General features: G+C 45.9%; 1 pseudogene; it reads right to left on the bottom strand.

Moving 5' to 3' along the window:
• Nucleotides 1-19,496, bottom strand: part of LOC129386234 (uncharacterized) — a 237,751-nt pseudogene extending 218,255 nt beyond the window's left edge.
• Between the last annotated feature and the right edge of the window lie 836 nt (nt 19,497-20,332).

Raw genomic sequence — 20,332 nt, 5'->3', positions numbered from 1 at the left:
ACACTCGGGATACGAACGCCGCGTGCGCCGCTGCATTCCCTGCCGCACCAGCAGATGGCGCTCGCCTCCGCGCCTCCGCGGCAGTGGCGGCGCCGACCCGTGCGGGGGAAATAAAATAAGAACCAGAAAGCTCACCATCGCGCATAGTGTTCGTCGCAAGCACTTCCCGGTAAATATTACGGCTGCATAAGCTGCAGTTGGCGGGAAGCAGAAGCTGTAGCATACGAAGCAGGGAGCGATGTAACTACACCTTCGTATGTGAAAGAATAACGCGCCTAGCAATTTGCGTTTTCACAGTGCCATGGGAAGGACGCGTATAGTGAGAACTTCTGAAGAGCAGCGTGCATGCGAGGCGCGGCGAAAGTGTGGTTAAGTGCATTTCTTTTCCCTCTGGTCCACTCTTTGTAGGTGCGCGAAGTAGCGGCACAAGCGAAGTCGCAGGCCGTTCAAACGTCTTCGGCTACTAATCAGGTAAAGTGCATGTGAATGTCACCATGTGAATAATTTCAAGCTACGTCGCAATAGGTAATCGTTCTAGTTGTCGCTTACAGCTTCGTTGTCCAACTACCTCCACATCGTCGATTGGCGACCAGCCTTTTAATAGTCAGATTTCTCAAGAATGTCGTCTAAAACGTTCGCAAAGTGCGTCGATGAATTCTCTGAATTTAACAGTTGGTTACAATTGTTTCAAAGGGTTTCCACGGTTGTTTCATATTGTTAGTACACGAGGCACGGGATGTCTAACTCGAGGGCTAACTTCGGTTTCACATTCATAAGTGAGCGTTCTTCAACGCCGTTGGTAGGCAAACGGCAAGGGCACTGTGCACGGCCGAATAAGGTAGTTGCCGGACGCTGCTGTAAAAATGGCAGGCTGTATCAAGGACGCAGCCACTGCGCAGTTCGTGAAAAGTCTTGCAGCGGGCTGCAGACGGTGTATATACGGGCGCTAGAGTACAGAAATTATGTAACCGAATGCGCAAGTCGCCCTTATTCACCCGTTAGAAAGCTCACATGCCTAACTTGTGATACAGCTAGTAAGGGTCTTACGCTCTAACTTTAGAATCATGCTCGCTCCCTATTCGTAGTGGGCCCGTTTGTTTTTCAGAGGGTGTTTGGGCACTATATAGGGTACAGAAAATAACTCCCTACTGGAGGCGCTCGAGGCTACCATGCGCCGCTCGGGGCCGCCGCTCGGGGCCGCCGCCCGTGTAGAATTCAGGGGGGAGGGGGGGGGGGGGGGGCATAGCCAAGCAAGTACAAGATTTCGGCAACAAATCACACACTTGTAGGCCTTATAACACCTGATGTGCGCTAGTGCGAATAAATTATACCCGCTATCGCATATGTGAGCTCTCTCGAGCGCGACCAATACTGCTCGGATGGACAAACATACTGCCGAGACGCCTCTATGAACAACGCACGTGAGACCGAATACAGGTCAGATTCCGTCATGAGTGACCCGACATCTGCGCGCGCGATACATGCATGATCGATTAATGTTCCTTTTTTTTTTCTACACAACGATACCAAAGCAAAGTACATGACGTATATTTACGCCTTGGAAACCTTACATTCTAAGAAAAGTACAGGGGGAAAAAAGCAGTAAGTGTACAAATTTGTGCTAAAGAGTGTGTTTTCGTCCCTCAAGCGACTAACTGCAGAAGTGTGCGCGCCGTGTGACAATTTCGGAGGGTACATTTTTAATCCCTGGTCGGAAATAGAGAAAGGGGAGAATGAACGGCAACAGTTACTCCCCATGCACTCCGCCGCTTTCTCCCGTGTCGTCGAGGGAGGCGGCCGAAACGGTATCGTCTGTGTAAATCCAGGAAACCTAAATAATTTGGTGTTCCCGCTCTGCCTACTGAACTACATGCAGGGCACCACTTTGCCTCATCGTGAGAAAATTGCGTGAAATTTAAAAAAAGGTGGAATGTGCTGACAACGCACTAGCTTCATGTGCGCACCATAGGTGAACGATACACATTAAACACACAAGTCATTGATGACCTGGCAGAAGTTCTTCGTCAATGGTACCTATGTTGCTTCCTTTCTAAGTAGAATACAAGTGGTGCACTAAGCGACAGAGAAGCAAGTTTTCTCTGCCTTGTGCATGCTCCATTTGCGCTACACGCACGCCACGCAATATGTCACAGGTTAAATTGTCCCTAGAATAACCGGACAGCTTCAGGGATCCTCCTTTCTTGCTACCCGCTTCTCTTCACGACATTTCTGAGCCCTGCGCGTCGAACGCGGAAGCGCCATGCCCAACAAGCACGAAATTTCTGCAAAAAATTTGCACAGCTGTAAGCTTTATAACTCCTGATGAGCACTGGTTTGAGTTTAATGAATCGTTTAATGCTCAAAAAGACAAATGTATTGCCGAGCTAGGCATTTTCGAACGCCGAGCGAGGGGCTAAATTTAGCTCCCATTGCGTCACGCGTGGCGTAACAACGGCATCATCTGTGCACCCGACACTTGCATGACCGAGTAGCGATTTCTTTCCTCTACACAACATTAAAGTAAGGCCCTGGGCAGCACGGTTGCCAAAATATAGGTGATAATGCTATATATAGCACGTTTTATTTACACGCGGCTTAATTTAGCAAGCGACCCTCTGTGACCGATTTTAAGAGACGTCACAGAAAGGAGGAGGCCAAAGAGTTTCGCGACGCAGACACAGGAAAATTTGAAAATTTGGTGATCGACGAGCCGCGAAGCTCCTGCAAATGGAGAGTTCAAATTCATTCACCACTTAAAACAGCGAGAAAGATTCAAAACGCAGGGGCAGTACGAGGGAACTCCCCACCGGAAAAAAAAAAAAGAACAATGAATTTGATGCAATGAAAAATGCCGTGAATTTCCATCAAAATAATCTCTAAGTGGGTCCATAAACCTGTTCAAACTTTTCTCCCACTGTTCGAAGCAACTCTGGAGGGGCCCCTGCGAAGTTGCCTTCGCCTCGTGCGCAGTGATAAATTTTCCCCTTTGTTTTAATTTAATTTTCTTCATTAAAAATGACGTGAAAACACCGGAAGCTCGGTCCGATGAATAGAATGCGTGGGAGCCATCGGGAGCCATCATCCCTGGTATGCTAATTACCACGTCATAGCCAAAGGATTTGCAGCTGTGGCGCTGTCGTGTTGGAGACACTAGTCACCCGCATTACAAAGTCTTGCGCATTTCCTTCGCACCTAATTCTTTATCGACCTAATAATTCGAAATAATAATGGTGACACAAAATTCTGTCTGTGAGAAAGTGAGAGAAAGCTCTCACTGCGTAATTCCACAAACGCCGAAGAAAAAAAAACGAAATGGTGATCACCGTTTTCCCACGAGCCCACTTGTCGCATTTCTTCAGTCTTGGTAAAGGAAACGTGTTCCACTGGCTCAAAACTTGCTTGGTTTCGGAACCATACATATAGTACAATCTTACGTCACCCGTGATTATTTTCGAAATGAGGTCTTGGCAACATTCGATGTGATTTTTTTAAATCCTGGCAAGAAATCAAGTGAAAATTCCGAGTCTTGGTTTTTACTGTTCTCTATTCTTTTTGTCTTCTGTGGGCAAGCAGTGCACAAGCATCGCGGCAACGATTTTCTTGCGTAAGTAGGCACCCAAAATCCACTCCCAGAAGCTCTAAGCCAGAACAGCAGTTTCTGAAATCTTGGGAATTCTGTGGCAAAGAATTGTTTCGTCGTCGTCGTTGGTTGTCGTTGTCGCTGTCGTTGTTGTCGTCATCGTCGTCGTCGTCGTCGATACATTTCAGCAATCTCGTAGCCACGACTGGCTCAAGGTCGGCCAAGATGAAAATTGCCTTTAACGCTGGTTTGGCCATCTTGAAACAACCAAAATCACTCAAAAACTCGGGTGCGGCGCAGTTAAACGTAGTTTGAAGTATTTCAAGTGCTTCGTTGGTCGCTTTTCTAAGGGCTAATGAATATATCAAGGGGATTCGCTCTCCGTTATGAACAGACGTCACGGTTTCGGAAGAGTTGCGCGACGACAGTTGGAACAAGTGCAACCAAAAACCCGTAAACATTTAGCGGTAATTTCGGCTGGCTACTGACTTGTGAAGTGCGTGTCTACCTACACCCATCGAGCGGGAGAACAGTGCAATGTCATTACCAAAATCTTCCAAGTCAATCCGATTTATTTTTTTTTTTCGTTGAACACCTTGGCTAACGTTAGGTGAAACACACCATATAATCATATCTGATGGTTTATGAATAACTGTTTTAGAGGAGTCCTATAACAACTTAGTTCTGTACAGAAGCGCTTAATGAAAGAACACTTGCGTGATAGTGAAAGCAAAAATTTCTCATAACCTTTCAACCCAAAAGAGGTTCGAAAAAAGTTCAAATTAAGCTTGAGTACTCCGACTGTTAACGTCATATGCGTAGATTCCACAACCAAACTATGTCGTCCAGTGCCCACAAGATGGCAACCGCCATGGGAACAGCTCATCGGCTCTACGAGCCTCTTTTTACTTTTGCCTGTAGCCCGCGAGAGTAATTGAGGACTCAGATACCAAGTTGTAGTTTTGATCGAGGGCTATTATATTTGCTGAAAGCAACCGGAAACCCATTAACAAATAGAACGAGCTGCACAAGAAAACACCATTTTACATGCCTTCGCTGCGCACGGTGATAGGCTAATAAGTGTGAGGTGTTTCCCTTAGAATATACTCTACTTGAGGACGTTCCGTTGCAAATTTTATTTTTATTACGCCCAAAAGAAATCTGTTCTCGCCAGCGGCTCCGAGCAGCCAGGGCGTGCGGCCATCCTCTATTCCTTTCAAAATGGCGCATTCTCAGGCTATTACACAACTTTTTCAGTTTTTTTTTTTCGGCGTAGTAACGGCGATATTTAATACGTGCACGTCACTTTGACGCGATGTGTTTTTGTGGCTTTGTGAGGACGCATGTCAGCGAGGCCAAGTACCGCGGCCTGAAAGAGTTTCTCCAATAGTGGAACGGTAATGGCGACAGAGAGGTACAATCGGAAATATATATATATTTTTTTTTTGGTTCAGCGTAATCATGCATAATGAGTGTCTATGCATTATTTTGAGATAGGGACCTTTCGCAGTTTCGTGACATCATGTGACAGACAAACGAAATGACCATTGTCCGAAAATGTTTCCCTAAGCGCCGAGGACAATGGCTGGAATATAATTAAAAAGAAATTAGAGTCTATAGCTTTACGAGTAGCTTTAGCGCCCCGGATTCAGAGATCAGTCGCTTGCATCCTTGGGAGAAGGCGACGAAGTTTTGTGCTCCCTTTCAAAAAGAAGTATGGCACTGGAGTGAGAGCTGCAACAATTACTGCGGCGCTCGACACTGTAGCTTCGGTTCGATGAACGCGACGCGAGCGGGTCGAGTTGGAAGCCTAGCTGACCCGACACGACGCGACTGCGTTTGCGTGCATCTTGCCAGCGGGTCGGGGGAGTCAACCCACCCATTGCAGGTTTATTGACAGAAGTCACCTCGACGCTCATTGGTCTTTATGCAATAAAGTTTGCATGCGCCCTACCACCAGATTTCGGCCCGACACGCAGGTCAACCCGACGTTATTGGGCTCATGTAAGCGTAGATTTCGCTTGCGAAAGGGAATGTGCATGCTCATCATCGCACTCCATGCCGACTGACGCCATGTGTAGAGTCCACTCTAAGTGAAAGCCACCTCATTTCTAAAACAAGTTGTACGTAGTAACAGAACTTATAAAGATTCAATAGGTTTCGTCAGACCTGCCTTAGACTAATATTGTGGGCCAGCATCTAATTTTATTGGTATGTAACCTTAGAGACCGCTAATTGAGTGCTATATAAGGTACAGGGGTTTTGACGCATAAGAAAACCTCAGCACCTGGATTACAAATTCCCGTCAACGATGGTCTATGTGAATCAATGGGGATGCAGGGTGCGAAGCCAGACTGAGAGCAAGTAATGGTTACGCAACACACGTGGAAGAGGAGTTAAACAACTTCAGAATTAGGCATTCCTTAAGGAGTGGACGACAACGTGTAAAGTACGTGTGTTTCCATTAATTAAGAGTTTAGCTCTGCCCTGTCACAGCTCATACGGTAGGTCGCGTTGAATTGCGCTGTTGACGGTCGTATTGGCAACTCTCCGCAAACAGCACAGCTACTTTCACGCACGTGCATCTGATAAGAAACATAAAATGGCAAACCATTTGACATGTGCGAGAAAGAGGCTGATTTTCGCGGGAGCGGTCACATACCCGGCAGGATATAGCAGGAGCTCCTGTTAAACTCACGCTATAATCTGCTATGTTAACTCTGTACATTTGCACACAAATTGAACTTTGAGGCAGATGATAATAAACTACGGTAAAATTATATGCCTGCCAAGGAAGGCAAGCACCATTTCTTTCTCCTATAATACCGTTTTATTTCGCAAGCGAACACCACCGTGTCTTTCTCCTGCAATGCCGTTCTATTTCGCAAGCGAAGTCATTATGCAAGCCTTGCAGGTTAAGTTGAAGAAATTGCTACTGTTTCGGATGCTTACAAGTTGAGAGCTCCTGGTGTGCCACATAAATATTCAAGCTGTATCTCTTAACAAACATATCCATATTTAAAACACCTTTAGTTCCACTGTTCTATTAGAGAGTTTTAGAATAGGGGCCCCAATAGTTTGGGGCCCTAAAGAGCTTTGCGGGTGTTAGCGTTGGGGCACGTAGGAGTGAAGAGTTTTAGAATAGGGTTTTACGTTTGTGGATAAGGTCTTGCGCTGACAGCGCCACTACGGCGTCAAAGAAAAGCTATTACAAATAATTAAATAAAATATACCATATTATGATAGGAATAATAATCTTGACTTTCGTGTATTCGCATTTAATTGCAATTTAGAGGTTATTCTGTAAGCAGCAAACAATTAGTTGCGCTTAGTTTTGAGCAAACCAACTTTACCAGCCTTCACCAGCCAAGCTTAGCCGTGTTAGGCCTACGAGCCATAAAATCCACAATCAAATTCAATATCAGCGGCGTCTAATGAGCCAATCTTCATAACACACGCTAGTTGAGAGAAAGCGATAACCGCGGTCACTTCTCCTAGCTTGCGAACTTCACGCGTTACCTCGAATCGAACCCAGTTTGGTGCTAGGTTAGAGCCGCCGCTTCGATGGGTGCCGCCATGTTTGCCGACGCAAAACTTTTGGGGCCGCTATTTGGGCTCCCGCTAAATCGGTGAAGTAGCGTTCCCAACGCAAAACCCAAAGACAGTTTGCGTCTTGCGCATGCGCAGTGGCTTCGACGCTATTTCTTTGGGGCCCCAAAACGTTTGGGGCCCCTATTCTAAAACTCTCTATTATTATTATTATTGTTATCCTTTCTTCCTGCCTATATCCAGAGAGGTCCATGTTCGTCACTCTGATGACCGAACCCCACAGGCATTATAACTGCATCTTGCACTTCGTTTCTTTCATATTTTCTTTTTTCCGTTGAACAGCTTGGCTAACGTTAGCTGGGACACGAGGTATATTCAATAGGAGTAATGCGTATTTTAAGTTACGCGCCACGTGTATTTTCTACAGAAGTTCGCACATATGCCAGACATTTTGTTCATTTGTGAAGTGCTGAACTGTATCGATTGCTCCACTCGACATTAAGCAAATCTCGTTTACATGTGCGTTAGTTTAACTACTGCAAATAACAATTTCCTCGACGGGTGAACACGACGGCGAAAGCGTAGTCAGCAGTTATCACGCCTCGGAATTGCGTTGGGTTAACCGTTTATATTTCAGTGGATTACTGAGTTGGGTTACTCGCTCTTCTGGATATTCATCGTGAGCCTTCGAGTAAACAGAAGAGAAACAAAGGCAGATTGGATTTCAAGACTGCAGACTTGAACTGAGCCGGTATGCGTAAGCGAGTTTCAAAAATTCTCATTACTTTAGTCGCATACGTCAGCAGACTGCCGCCTGCGGAACAGAGAAGCACGATACCATTTTACAAACGGAAACGCGTGTGAATAAAACTGAAACTGGACTCTGCATAGAAATAGAAAGAGATTGAAAACTACTTTTAAGGCAGCCATTGCTAAGATGTTCCCACCCGGCTTTAGTCTGCTGACATACAGGTCTTAGGAAGTGGGGCCTTTTCGAGACTACCTATACGCCATATAAACGGAGTTGAAAATTACGCCTTGAAAAACTAATCCACCTACGCCGTACTTTTCGTTCTGCTTGCTCCGGAAATCTTTCCCGCTTTCGTGTGTTGCGCAGGAGCCCGCTCGCATTTTAATCCAACTATCTGGTTGTATCACTGCCTTCGTTTTATGTGGTTGGTTCACCTAGGTGAGTGTCGTCTATAGCGCTGGTAATGTAGGCGGCTGTCGGTCGAAATTTATAACCACGGAGTCTTTCCATTACAATTACGGGCGTCGTTCGCCCTACCAGTCGAGCAAATCCCCAAACCAAGTTAGGAACCCGCGCTAACTGTACAAAACTAAACCACCAAGGCTCACAATGTCGCCTTATTATACAAAATGTCTACCTACCTGCCTGAAGCACCTCCACTCGATTCAATAGTTGTTCGTTTTCTTTTCTTCTTTTTTTTTTTTCACGAGCAGTTCAGAAATGCAACGCGCCTGCTAATTCCGTCTTGTATAGTGTGCGCGAGTTCCCTATGTTACACCCGTAAACGTGCCTTGCAAGCATCGCGTGCCCAGCTGCCTTCCTAGCAGAGCCTTCCTTAGTTGTGGCGCAGGGGAGTTAACTCGTTGTCCAAGCCTATATTCTTGTCCCGTGGCGCACTCAACGGAACGTGGCCGTGCTCCGCAGCCTTCTCCCCGCTTTCTATACGTTCCTTAGTTGCGAAAGCTCATTAGCAAAATCAACGAAGGTCTAGCCGGTACCTATAAGTATGCCGCTCGTAATTAGTGTAACTTATGTCGGTGCGCGCGCTGTCCGCTTTCCCTTGAGGAAATTAGAAAATTTCGATCGATGCCCGCGATTAATCTCGTCTGGTCTGCTTATTCGTTCCGCACACGTAGAAAAAGGAGGAAAAGAAGAAAGCAGTCAAGGAGGCAAGTAGCAGCGGGGTTGCTTTCCGTTATGTTCTCTTCGCTATAAACCTCCTGTATGCGGAGCGGATGGAACGTTCCCGGTGCCTGTCACGATTAAAAGTACACAGCAATAATTCCGTCCAGTACACCAAAGTTACACCCGCACTGTTACAATAGCGATGCGGGTCGCAGCCTGTTCTTTTAACGCGTTTCTCGTCCGCTGCATGGCAAGGCGTTAGGTAAAAGTAATGGTTTACTTATTTTTTCTTCTGCCTTCACTCCTCTGCCCGTTCGTTGAGGCTGGTTTGAACTAAAATAGAAAATTGACTAACTACCGCTTAGCAGTTCTATTTTTTTATTCGCATAGTTGCTTAGTTCGTGCAGAAAGCTTATAAGGCTGTCGCTTTTCTTAACCATTTATTCGTCACAAGAGTAGCGCATCCAAAATTGCTACGATAGTTTACTGCCAAAGCGCAGAACGCTAATGAGCTTGCTCCATGCGAACCCACGGTTCGGTGTCGAGTGCACCGAACGAAAAAACCGGACGCATAAATCGCAATTTTTTCTTATTATTCTGTCGTTTTACTTTCCAAAAACCACAATTATGAGACACGTCGTAGCGGGGGACTCCGGAAACTTCGACCTACCGGGGATCTTTATCGTGCAGCCACTGCACGCCGCAGAAGCGTTTTTGCATTTCGACCACATCGAAATACGTCCGCCGCTGCTGCCAGGATTCAATCCCCCCACCTGGTGCATAGCAGTGCAACGCCATAGCCGCTGATCCGACACGTCAGGCCGAAATTGCTAAATAAGACACCAACTCAGAAATTAATGCATGGAAGGCAGTAATTATCGTATGAAGTGAAACGTTATTTTGTTTTACCCACAGACGTATTACCTATGGGCGGGACTGCCGCACGATATATCTGTAAGGAATTTGATATACGAAAATTTAAAGTTAGGCAAAAGTTTTTGGAAAAGCTAAATGTTCCCATAATAATTCTTAACCTCACCTATTGCATACGTTTGCTGTACAGACATATACTCCACATTCATAGTCACTCGTAATTGCCAAATAATGTCCTACATCATTATATGTGAGGATTACTTGTCCCTCGAACGATGATCCTGCGGCAGAGTATAATGCGCACTGCCCGCTCCATTCGCACTCGCGCGTTTGAGTCAAGTGTCGCCCTCTGTCGACATAATGACGAACTCCTGCACTGCGCGGGACATAGGAATCGGAACCCGATGTACGTCAGACATCTGTCCGAAATTGGAAATGTTAAGGTAGATTAATGAACGGCGCTGTTTGTGTCTACGGGGAACTCAAGTTCATTACACTCTGGAAATTTCCGGAGTCCTCCACTACGGCGTGCCTCATAATCAGAAAGTGGTTTTGGCACGTTAAACCCCATAATTTTTTTTAACTCTGGATTATGACAAGCGTCCACGTTGCTCTGTTGCCATAAACGACGAAATCCGGCGTTCGTGTTGTCTTTCTCTTCTCGTCCGTGTTCAATTGTGCGCTGGAAGGATGTTTCATAATGCTGATCACAACCAACTAGCCCAGCTGTCCATACTTAGCCATAAACGACGGCTTTCTTATGGATGTAACAGCGACTACGTGCACCTACTCGGAGAAAATGCAATGCAACAGTTGTTATACATGCTCATCGTGCGCAGAGCCGTGTAATTTACTCACATCCCCCAAAACTTTATTTCGAATCATTGGGCAGCAACAGAGAGTATAGTCAGTGGTCACTTGGTCAGTCTACAAGTGAATAACACTTGTAGACTGGAATCATTTTCTATTCGGGTCCTAACTTTCGCAGTTGCTTCATGGTGCAGCTGTGCCATGTGTACCAGTGCTTTTTCTGTGCCTTCCGGATTTTCAAGAACAATTCAGTACCCGCCATGCTAGCTCAGTGGTTGTGACATCTGGTGCTGAGAAGGAGTAATCTACTGTGCAAGTGGACCTGTATACACGCAGACAGAAACACGCTGATCCTGTATGGATGTGCCTGTGTGTCATGTTCATGCATGTACGCCGCCTATTTCCTTAACTATACGACCCGACAAACGTCCCAAAGATATGTGCCAGACGTACACAGGGTCGCAGTTCGAATTTCCAGCCTCAGCAACCGCATTTCGAAAGGACGGAAGGCAGAAACTATCTTGTACTGAGCTTGATGTGCTCGTGTATACAAACTCCTGGTGGCCACAGTTAATACCGTGTAACCGGCAACGGCGCTTTTCATAGCCTTTGTGTCGCTTTGGGATCGATTAGTCAACAACCAATTACTATTTATAATGTTTCCTTCCGTAACATCTGAGCTAGACGGGTCTAGCGATATGCCTGTATGAAATCCGATTCTTTCTCCATTTCGCGCCTGCACGGCCAGATAATTTTGCTTTTGGGTGCGAGTGCGTATCCGCAGGCCAAAGGGTCTCTTTGTGGTTCAGTCCTCCCGGTCTTGCCACTGTCAGTACACATTACTGCGGTTAGGCTCCGAAGACGTGCAATTCTACACAGGTCTCATATAGACACACAGGTCTCGGACCTACACAGGTCCTACACCCTATTCTCCTCTGTGCTTTTTCTGTAATTAGAACGAGACGATTTTATTATTTCGTGATGTCTCTGCTTAACTACATTAAGAAAAATAATTGTACAACTTTTCCCTCGCAGGCATAGCTCGGATTTTACATATCTTGTACTCCTCTCTTTTGGAGCCTTGACTCTGGCATTTTGTCACATTTCGTCATCTAAAATTTTCTTGGTCAGTACATTCAAGCGATTCCTCTTTTATATATGCATCTGTTTTCTTTTTTTATGCGTGCGTGCGTTCATTTCTGCGCATCCGTGCGTGTGTGTGTGCGTATGTGCGTATACGTGACTGCATGCGTGCTAATGTTCATATCTAGTTAACACATAATTTCGCCTCTTCGCATTGCTTACTTTTAATCGGTCCTCGAAGATTATTTACGATTGTCATTCTAACTAAACCATTCGATTCTTGGCAAGTCCCCCGCAGTGGGTACGAGCCATGCACTTCTTGACTAACAGTGAAAAGTAGAAGACGCCGACGAAGAAGAACCTGCACCTAGCGAGGCCCGCAACCCCGAGGAATGAGCGTCATCTCTGCGTCGCCGGAGCGCAATCAGGACGTGAGCTCAATGGATGACGCTGGTGCAAAAGACGCGCGCCACCACGAGACCGTGGGCCTGGTGGCCGCCGCCTTGTCCGTGACGATGTGCGTGCTGATCGTGCTCGGCGTCTCCGTGTCGGCCGTGTCTTTCTACGGACGCGAGCGTGGGAACAACCTCGGCCATGCCACCGTCAGCAGCGAGCCACCGCTCTCCGATGTCAGGGCCACAGGCGAGTCAGCATCGCACACCAGGATGCCGGGACAACTTGCCGAGGTTTCCACGGCGACTACCAACGAGAGCGCGAGCGAGCACTCCTGGCACTGATGCCGGCGTTCCTATAGATGATGGATGCCGTCTGCGGATTCGAAATCGGTGCATCGCTGTGCGATGAACATGAACGTTGCGATGACCGGTTGTCCGTTCAATGGGCTTACAAATTGAATGCTTTTTTGTCGTTTTACACATGCGGCGCGTAATGAAATTGCCTTAGAAGCGACACTCGTGTTTTGTCGTCGTTCATGCCGTCCTCAGGGTTTCATGTCTACGGGCAGTGACGCTCAGTCGTGTCTTCATAGGAGTATGCTTGCATCGCAACGAAATGAACTAGAAAACTACAATTTCCCCTATGTTTCCTTTTTGTCATTGTTCGTTGGATTCTTATGAAGAATAGGAATGCGTTTCAACGTTTGCACGAAATTTCCATGAACAGACCGATTATCGATTCCCACTATGTTACCAAGCAATCGAAACTTAATTCAGTTTGGTATTTCCTTTATATCGTACATAAATCAAATATCGGTCGCGTCTCCACTAGCTGCGTGAAGGCCAGTCGCCTAAAATTATTCTCCCTCTGAGCAAGCGTGTGTGCGTGTGCGTGCGTGCGTGTGCGTGTGTGTCTCTGTGTGTGTGTGTGTGAACGCCAAGGGGTTAACAGAGAGGCCCAGTTCCTATTCTTCATAAGAATCCAACGAACAATGACAAAAAGGAAACATAGGGGAAATTACTTGTAGTTTTCTAATTGAATTAATGAAAGGATAAATTAGTGGAAGTGAAAGTGGACAAAAAAAAAACAATTTGCCGCAGGTGTGAACGATCCCACGTCTTCGCATCACGCGTGCCGTGCTCTACCATTTGAGCTATCGAGGCGCCTTTTCCCATCCACTTTCTTGCGTATTTATACTTGGCTACTAGAACTAACCCTGGGCGTGTTAGCCCGTGCCACCACTCCCAAACCTTGGGGCGGATGGAACATCCTTTCTACCGCAGGCGTCACGAGTACGTGATCTCTTTAGGTGAAAGCAACTGGTCAATAAACTCAAGCATGCTACCTGAAGGCATCAATGCTGCCGGATTCGAGACCCACGTTATGTAATGAACGACAAGAAAGGAGGCCTTCACCTCAAGCTCAACCTCAAGCCCAGCCCATCTAATATTTCGCCTGGCGCTGGCGAACGCCGACTGTTTATCGTCGGTCTCTTCTCATGCCCCATCGAGATGCGACGCTGGTAACGCCGACGCTTATAAAACGCTCTTCATCGCGCCGGCGTAGCAGTAACTCTATGCCAGGCGTTATGACACGCCTGGTACCTGATACGGCGCTGTTCCTGCTGCACGGCCACAGTTGCCTCGCGTGCTACGTCGTGACATGCCTCCACCATGTATCTTTAAAACACCGCGTGAGGGTCTCGAACGCGACGCTGAACCTTCCTGTCGCTTTCAATGGTTCACCTTAAACTTCACCTCCTTCTCGGGCAAAACTGCCAATTTTTCACTTGCCTTGCATTGAATTGCTCTGTTTTCGGCTGCAACCTGCATTAAAGCAAAACGGCAAAATTATTTCGGCACTTATCATCGGCATGGCATTTCTGCTTTCGGAGCTTTAAGGAACTTCGCCATTTACGTTATCCCTCATAACGCCTCCACAGCACCAATTGTTTTCGTAAAGTCGCGCAGGACAATGCCACGTCTCACGGGAACTTTCTCGAGCACAGATCTTCCGAGACGTTGAGCGAGCGATGAGTGTTTCAACGTTTTCTCTGGGTAACGCTAACAAGGAGTGCTCCCTCATGTACACAGATGAAACTCCAAGGCAGCACTGTTTCCAGCTATCTTGTTCAGCGCTCAAGTATATGCCGTCTCTAACGTTGACTAATTGACTGGAGTGGATGTCGTCCACGTGGGAAGCAGGGACTTGCGGTACCCTTTGCTCGTGTGAAAAAAAAACGGAAATTTGAGCAGATCGACGCAATGCACGAGTGTCCCGGTTGTCAACAAACTGTCCCGTGCTCGCATCGTTAGGCGGTACTGTGTGCCTCTGGTTCTGGCCTTTCTGGAGGATTTGCCCCGCTTGCCCTTCACTTCCTTAAGCAAATTTCCCTACCTCTTTTTCTTGCTTTCTGCTTGATGACTTTCTTTTTCGTGTACTTGGGATCCTTTGGGTGTACTTCAGGAGTGAGAAAGAAACTTACCTAAAGCTGTTAAGCTGGACAGAGCGGATTTCGAATCAGTTTAACTTAAGGGTCATTTTCGCAGAAAAGGGCGAAATCGCTAGTGGCTAACGCAGCTCTTGCAGGTAGTATACAGACGTTTCAGGAATACGACTGCCGGCAATCGTCTCACACCACAGTCTCTCTATTCACATGGTTTCCGCTTGCTTGCGAAAGCATTTCTATCCGCTACGTCTGGCAGATGCCTTCGTATGTCAGGTCGGACACAAGTTGTGGTCCCTTGCCAGGCAGAATCCGGATGAATGCACGATGTTAAGTGCCGCTATACTGAATGTAGCGTTCAGCGTTTTCTCTACTGCACAAAAAGGTGCAAGAAAGTGCTAAAGCCCACAACACGAAGAAGCAGTGACACGAACATAACAAGAAGTACAGTCACGCGTAGGAACTTGCCGTAGATAAGACAATAAGTTTAGTGGCCCAGTGTACATACACTCGCGACAGGGTAACTTATAGAAGTGTACATTTTCGCAATTTTGCGCACATACATAGAAGTTACATATATATGGAATGCGCCGTTTATGCAGTAACTTACACTATAAGTGTGCATTTTCACAATTTTACATATAACACACTAGAATAGAATTTACATTCTATAGGAGTGTGCCGTTTACTGGATGCATACATTTCAGTTCTGGCAATGTAACCTTTACAGCAAGTTTACACCAAGCCTGCAGTTAAACTTGACAATTTAGTGTTACCTTTACTGGGGGGGCGAGCCGTAGCCCCATAAATTACATATACTGGTCACTCGTAAGCAGCTTTTATATAAAAAAAAGTTGCGCTCTTGCTGCAGAAATAACTTCGCTACTGCTTCTACCGTAAAAAAAATTCTGCACGACTGTGTATCACCATCGAAACACCTGTATAAAATTCGGTAGTGTCTAATGTAAACGTTTGCTCATATCCAAAGGGAAACGCAGCCTAAACAATGAGGAGACACAAAATGAGACATGTAGGCTACATTCTCGAATCATCAGGATCCTTAATTATGGAATTGCAGCTGTTGATTTCCCATTTACGCAGCGGTCACTGAACACTCCGCAATAAAGAAGCACCATGTGCTTTGTGTGGCGTAAAACATAAACAATTTTGATCCCCTTTATATCACGCGATTTGTTCTACATGCTGCATAATACACACTGCTCAAACCGAATTTCACTTAAACCCGGATTATGCACTTTGTGTTCTGCTGATACTTTACACAATTACATACTGTGCGATGCGTTATGCCAGGAACGTTATGTACAGCAAAAGGAAGAAACTTGCAGGTCGTCTTTTGAGCCATTTCAATGAAAAATAGTAGAAGACGTCCATCCTGTGCAGTCCGGTATAAAAAAACAATAAAAGTGAGGAAACAAGTTTCAGCAGTAAGCTCCGAGTCAGTAGAACAAATACTTTAAAGGGTGACGTTCTTTACAGCTTGTTTCGCAATATAGGTGACAGGAGATGGCACAGAAGTTTCTAATGCAGTCGCATGTCCGAGCTCGAATTGCCTGTGCAAATGAAGGTGGCCGTTGATGCACATGGCACAGTGCATTTCAGAGGTGTCTTTCCCTTTCCCATGACTTTCGTACTGTGCTTTATATATATCGTAAGAATGCATTACAAACTGTGCGCCAACTATCCAAATTTTACAGTTATTACTTTTCCTAAACAACTCCTTGCATAATGTTTTCCAGCATTAATTTTTAATGCGAACACTAATAGATGACTTTTCAGCAGTACACAAACTTATACACAGTAAAAAGTTAAAGAAACAGTTGCTAGAATGGAACACAGCGGTGGAGAAATAGAAGTCAAAATCATAAAAGAAACTTTTTTAGTTATAACAACTGCAGGGAGCTCGGTTTAGCGTTGTCAAGTAATGAACGTTTTGACAGTTGGAAAACGGTGAGTCGACTAGTTTTAGTGAAGTGAAAGCAAGTTTGCCGAGTGCTTGTGGTGGTGTCCCAGTCGGGCAGCCCCCTCAGCTCCAAGAAAGAGCAGGGGGCAATGACCCCCACGTGGAGTCAAGGTGAGTAAAATGGATTTCCCAGGAACGGGGACAACGTATAGTGACGGACGGTTGGTACACAACCTATGATCACAGAAACTAACTAGATAAGAAAACCTAAAGTAGTGCAAATACAAAATTATGCTGCTTGTAATGTGGCACTGAGATCACACATAAGAAATGAAGGAATTTGGCATAATAGACTATACTTAAAACCATATTGTATTGTTATTCTCTTTTTGGTCCCTGAGGAAGCTACACATGTCTTGCTCAAGTATTAAAAGACTTAAAAGTATTAAAAGTATTAAAATTCCCGCCCTTAGTAGTGTTTTGATGACAGGAATAAAGTTCTGTAATGCATGCTTTCTAGCAATGTAATCGACTTGGCAGCAGGTATATTGAGCTCTATATGGCACTATGTTGTGCTTTCTCGCTTTTTTAAATACGTGATGCTTAGTAGTCGATGCCCCTTTATTGGCGCCGGTTACCGAATTTCACGTAGAGATCGACATAGTGGAGGCCACAGACGCCAAAAGTCACGTGAACTGTCACTCAAACCTAAAAAAGTAAACTCGTCTAAATAATCAAAACATTAAGTCTCAAGTCATTTCACATTAAGAAAAAGACACAACAAACACGAAGTCCAGTCACATTACTGCGCTCAATTCAACATAAAGACCAGCTACATAACTACACTAAAGTCAGAGCACATAAGAAAACACAAAAATAAGTTCACACGAAGGCACACGAATCCAGGCATACAACGGAACAAAGTTAACTCAATATTTTTGTAGAATATTGCTAGCTTAATGAAACCTCTGGAGCGGCATTAACGGGCGCCTTTGGCATAAATGTGTCACCTGGAATCTACTTCAGGCTGAAACGCCTGCGGTCTAGTGCTGGTAAATTACTCATTAAACGTCGTTTTTGCGCGTCGTGTCACTTCCCTTCAATTAGAAGGTGAATCTTAACATCCACAGTGCCTACAAGTACATTCTTGGTCCCAACTATCATTTCGTGAAATTTTGGGCAGGAAGTGTTTTGTGTACTCGTTACCAAGCAAGGGACAGTGAACCAGCATTTCAACGAATGTACTCGTATCCAGTGTGGACGAAATTTCAGGTTCAAGTGTAGGGTCAAGGCAAAATAAATCTGAACATTTTTAATTCTGATCGAACCACGTCTATGTGCAACCACGTGCTGAAATCTGTCGTAGTATACATGACGCAATTCGCCTTGAGTTAGAGGAAGTCCAGATGGTAACATTGTTCACATGCACTTGTCCGGCTGCCTCGTTTGCTGCAACATTACCAGGAATATTGCAGTGGCCAGGTATCTTGCTGGAATATTATTGTGTGATTCTGCTCGCTAGCTGTTGTGAGTTTCTTCAGAGTTTCGTAAAGTGAAGCTTAGGAATCACATAGGATGACCAATTTTCTCTCTTCCTATTAAATTTATCTACAACACCATAAACAACATCGCCAAAAGTTTTGCTGCAGTTCACGATATTATGCGAGACAGCTTAAATGTCTGTATTAAGCTCCGTTCTAAAATAACAAATGCGGGGATAGAAAAGTTTGACAAAAACCATCTGTGTACGCTTTAACAATAAAACAGTATCAGGTTTCAATATCACCAAAGGTACACGTTTTTAATTGCATAACCAATATGAAGTGCAATTTTTACGCAACAGAAAATGATCCGCAATAGTTCTACACACCACTCAACCGAGCTTGTTTCTCTAAATGCACCGCACATATTTAAGGAAGCCAAATACACGCGAATATTTTTTTTTCGATCTCATTTGAATCCGAATGAACCAGCACAGTGCTTTCTGAACCAGTTCGAACCGTTATAATTTTCGCTCCGGATTTGGAGCTGAACCGAAAAGTCTGAACCCGAACCGAGCACGAAAAAATTTAGGTTCGACATCCTTCACAATACTAGTAGCAAGTCCTGCTACAGACATTTCAGACACGAGTGGCTTCGTGATTCTACGACCGCAGCGTCACAAAGGTAACCACAATGTATTCCCACTAGCCGCGCTATATGTTTTGCTAATATACTATGCAACCGTGACACGGCATAAACGTTAACAGCAGCAAACCGCGTCCCCCATTAATCGACGCCCATTAGGCCATTACCAATTCAGCTACACAAAACTGAGCACGTTTTAATGGGCAAACAAAGTAAAACCTTAGAAATTGTCACTGCGCGATTAAAGCCAGGATATCACGTATCAGAGCTACTTACCGAGCTCGGATATCTCGCCGTGAGCGCATGGTTGCACTGCTCGAATGTCATCTTCGGTTCCGAGTCGCCATACAGGTCGATAACTGTGTACTGAACGCAATCCCAGTATGACTAATTCAAGCGGCTGCGAATTAAGCGAATTACGCTCTCTTGCTTGACGCCGTGGCTGCACGGAACAAACTGCGCAGCAAAAACTGCGAAGACACCGGAAAATTCGGCGGCGCGGAAAAGTACACATCCACGGTGACTCGCAGACATCGGCAAAGTGGCGGCTTTCCACTACGCAAGTCTTCCCGGCGTGCACGGCGAGCCAAAGACAAGCGCGAGACAGATGACGTTGCCCGATTGCGGCTCCGTTCCATGCATGCAGACGCACTATAAGTTACGCTGCAGTTTACACGCTATCATGCAGACGTAACAGGATGCACAGCACCGCATTTGAAGTAACCGCGTTATAGTGAAATTGCATGAGGCACCTGTGTTCCTCATAAGTGTTTCCTGTTTAAATTCCGTTGGTATTACCTACAGTCAGCACACAAAAAAAGATCAGCCACACCACTGTTACGGTGTTGTGCTCCGGCATCAACTGCGTATTGCGCGACCGGGCCGCAAGGGGAACTGACGATCGCGGCTCAATCTAGCGCGCGGGAGGGATGCGAGCGGGGAAGCAGCGCGGGAGAGAGGGCTTCGACTCCGCCAGAACGAGCGTACTTTGCACGGCGGTGCGCGGTCGCGCGCGCCGTATCTTCAAAGGGATCTGGGATCTACAGACGGCTCACAACTCTGTGCGTTGACGCGATAGGCAAAGGTCACTTCGCTCGCTGCTGCAGCTGCGCTTGCTCGCGCGGCAGCGTTTTGACAACGTGTCCGCGCTCATCGAGTGTGATGGGCTCATGCATGCTTGCGCGCGCTGCCAGCATGCTCGTTAATTCAGTTGGTTATATAGTCAGCAAGCGAATGCTTCGAAGTTTATACGGCCGATAAAACTACTATCCTTATTTCGTATAGCTGTCCTCTAATTTGCTATCGCAATCGATGCTTCTCCTTTCGGGCGAAACTGCGACTTTTTGTTGTCATTTAAGTCATCGGGCGGTGAAGCTGTTGTGTCTTCAAGTACGCAGTATAGCCTACTTGCCGTAAAACATGTTTATTGCCACTTTCAATATAACGAAAAGAGCACAAGGCACAAGTGCCTTGTGCTCTTCCCGCGATCTCCTGCTTAGCAGCCCAACACCATAGCCACTAAGCAGCCACGGCAGGTACACTTTCTATCTAAGGGGTGATGAAACAACAGAAGCTGTTTTCGGTTTTTGGAGAGGGAAAAAATTACCGACGATTACGTTACTTCCTAATGCGAAATTTGAGCGCAGCAAATAAGCTGTTTCACCTTTTCGA

This window comes from Dermacentor andersoni, chromosome 4 (assembly GCF_023375885.2).
Source record: "Dermacentor andersoni chromosome 4, qqDerAnde1_hic_scaffold, whole genome shotgun sequence".
NCBI lineage: Eukaryota > Metazoa > Arthropoda > Arachnida > Ixodida > Ixodidae > Dermacentor > Dermacentor andersoni.
Note: the sequence above shows the minus strand (reverse complement) of the source record. Positions and strands in the feature narration are given on the sequence as shown.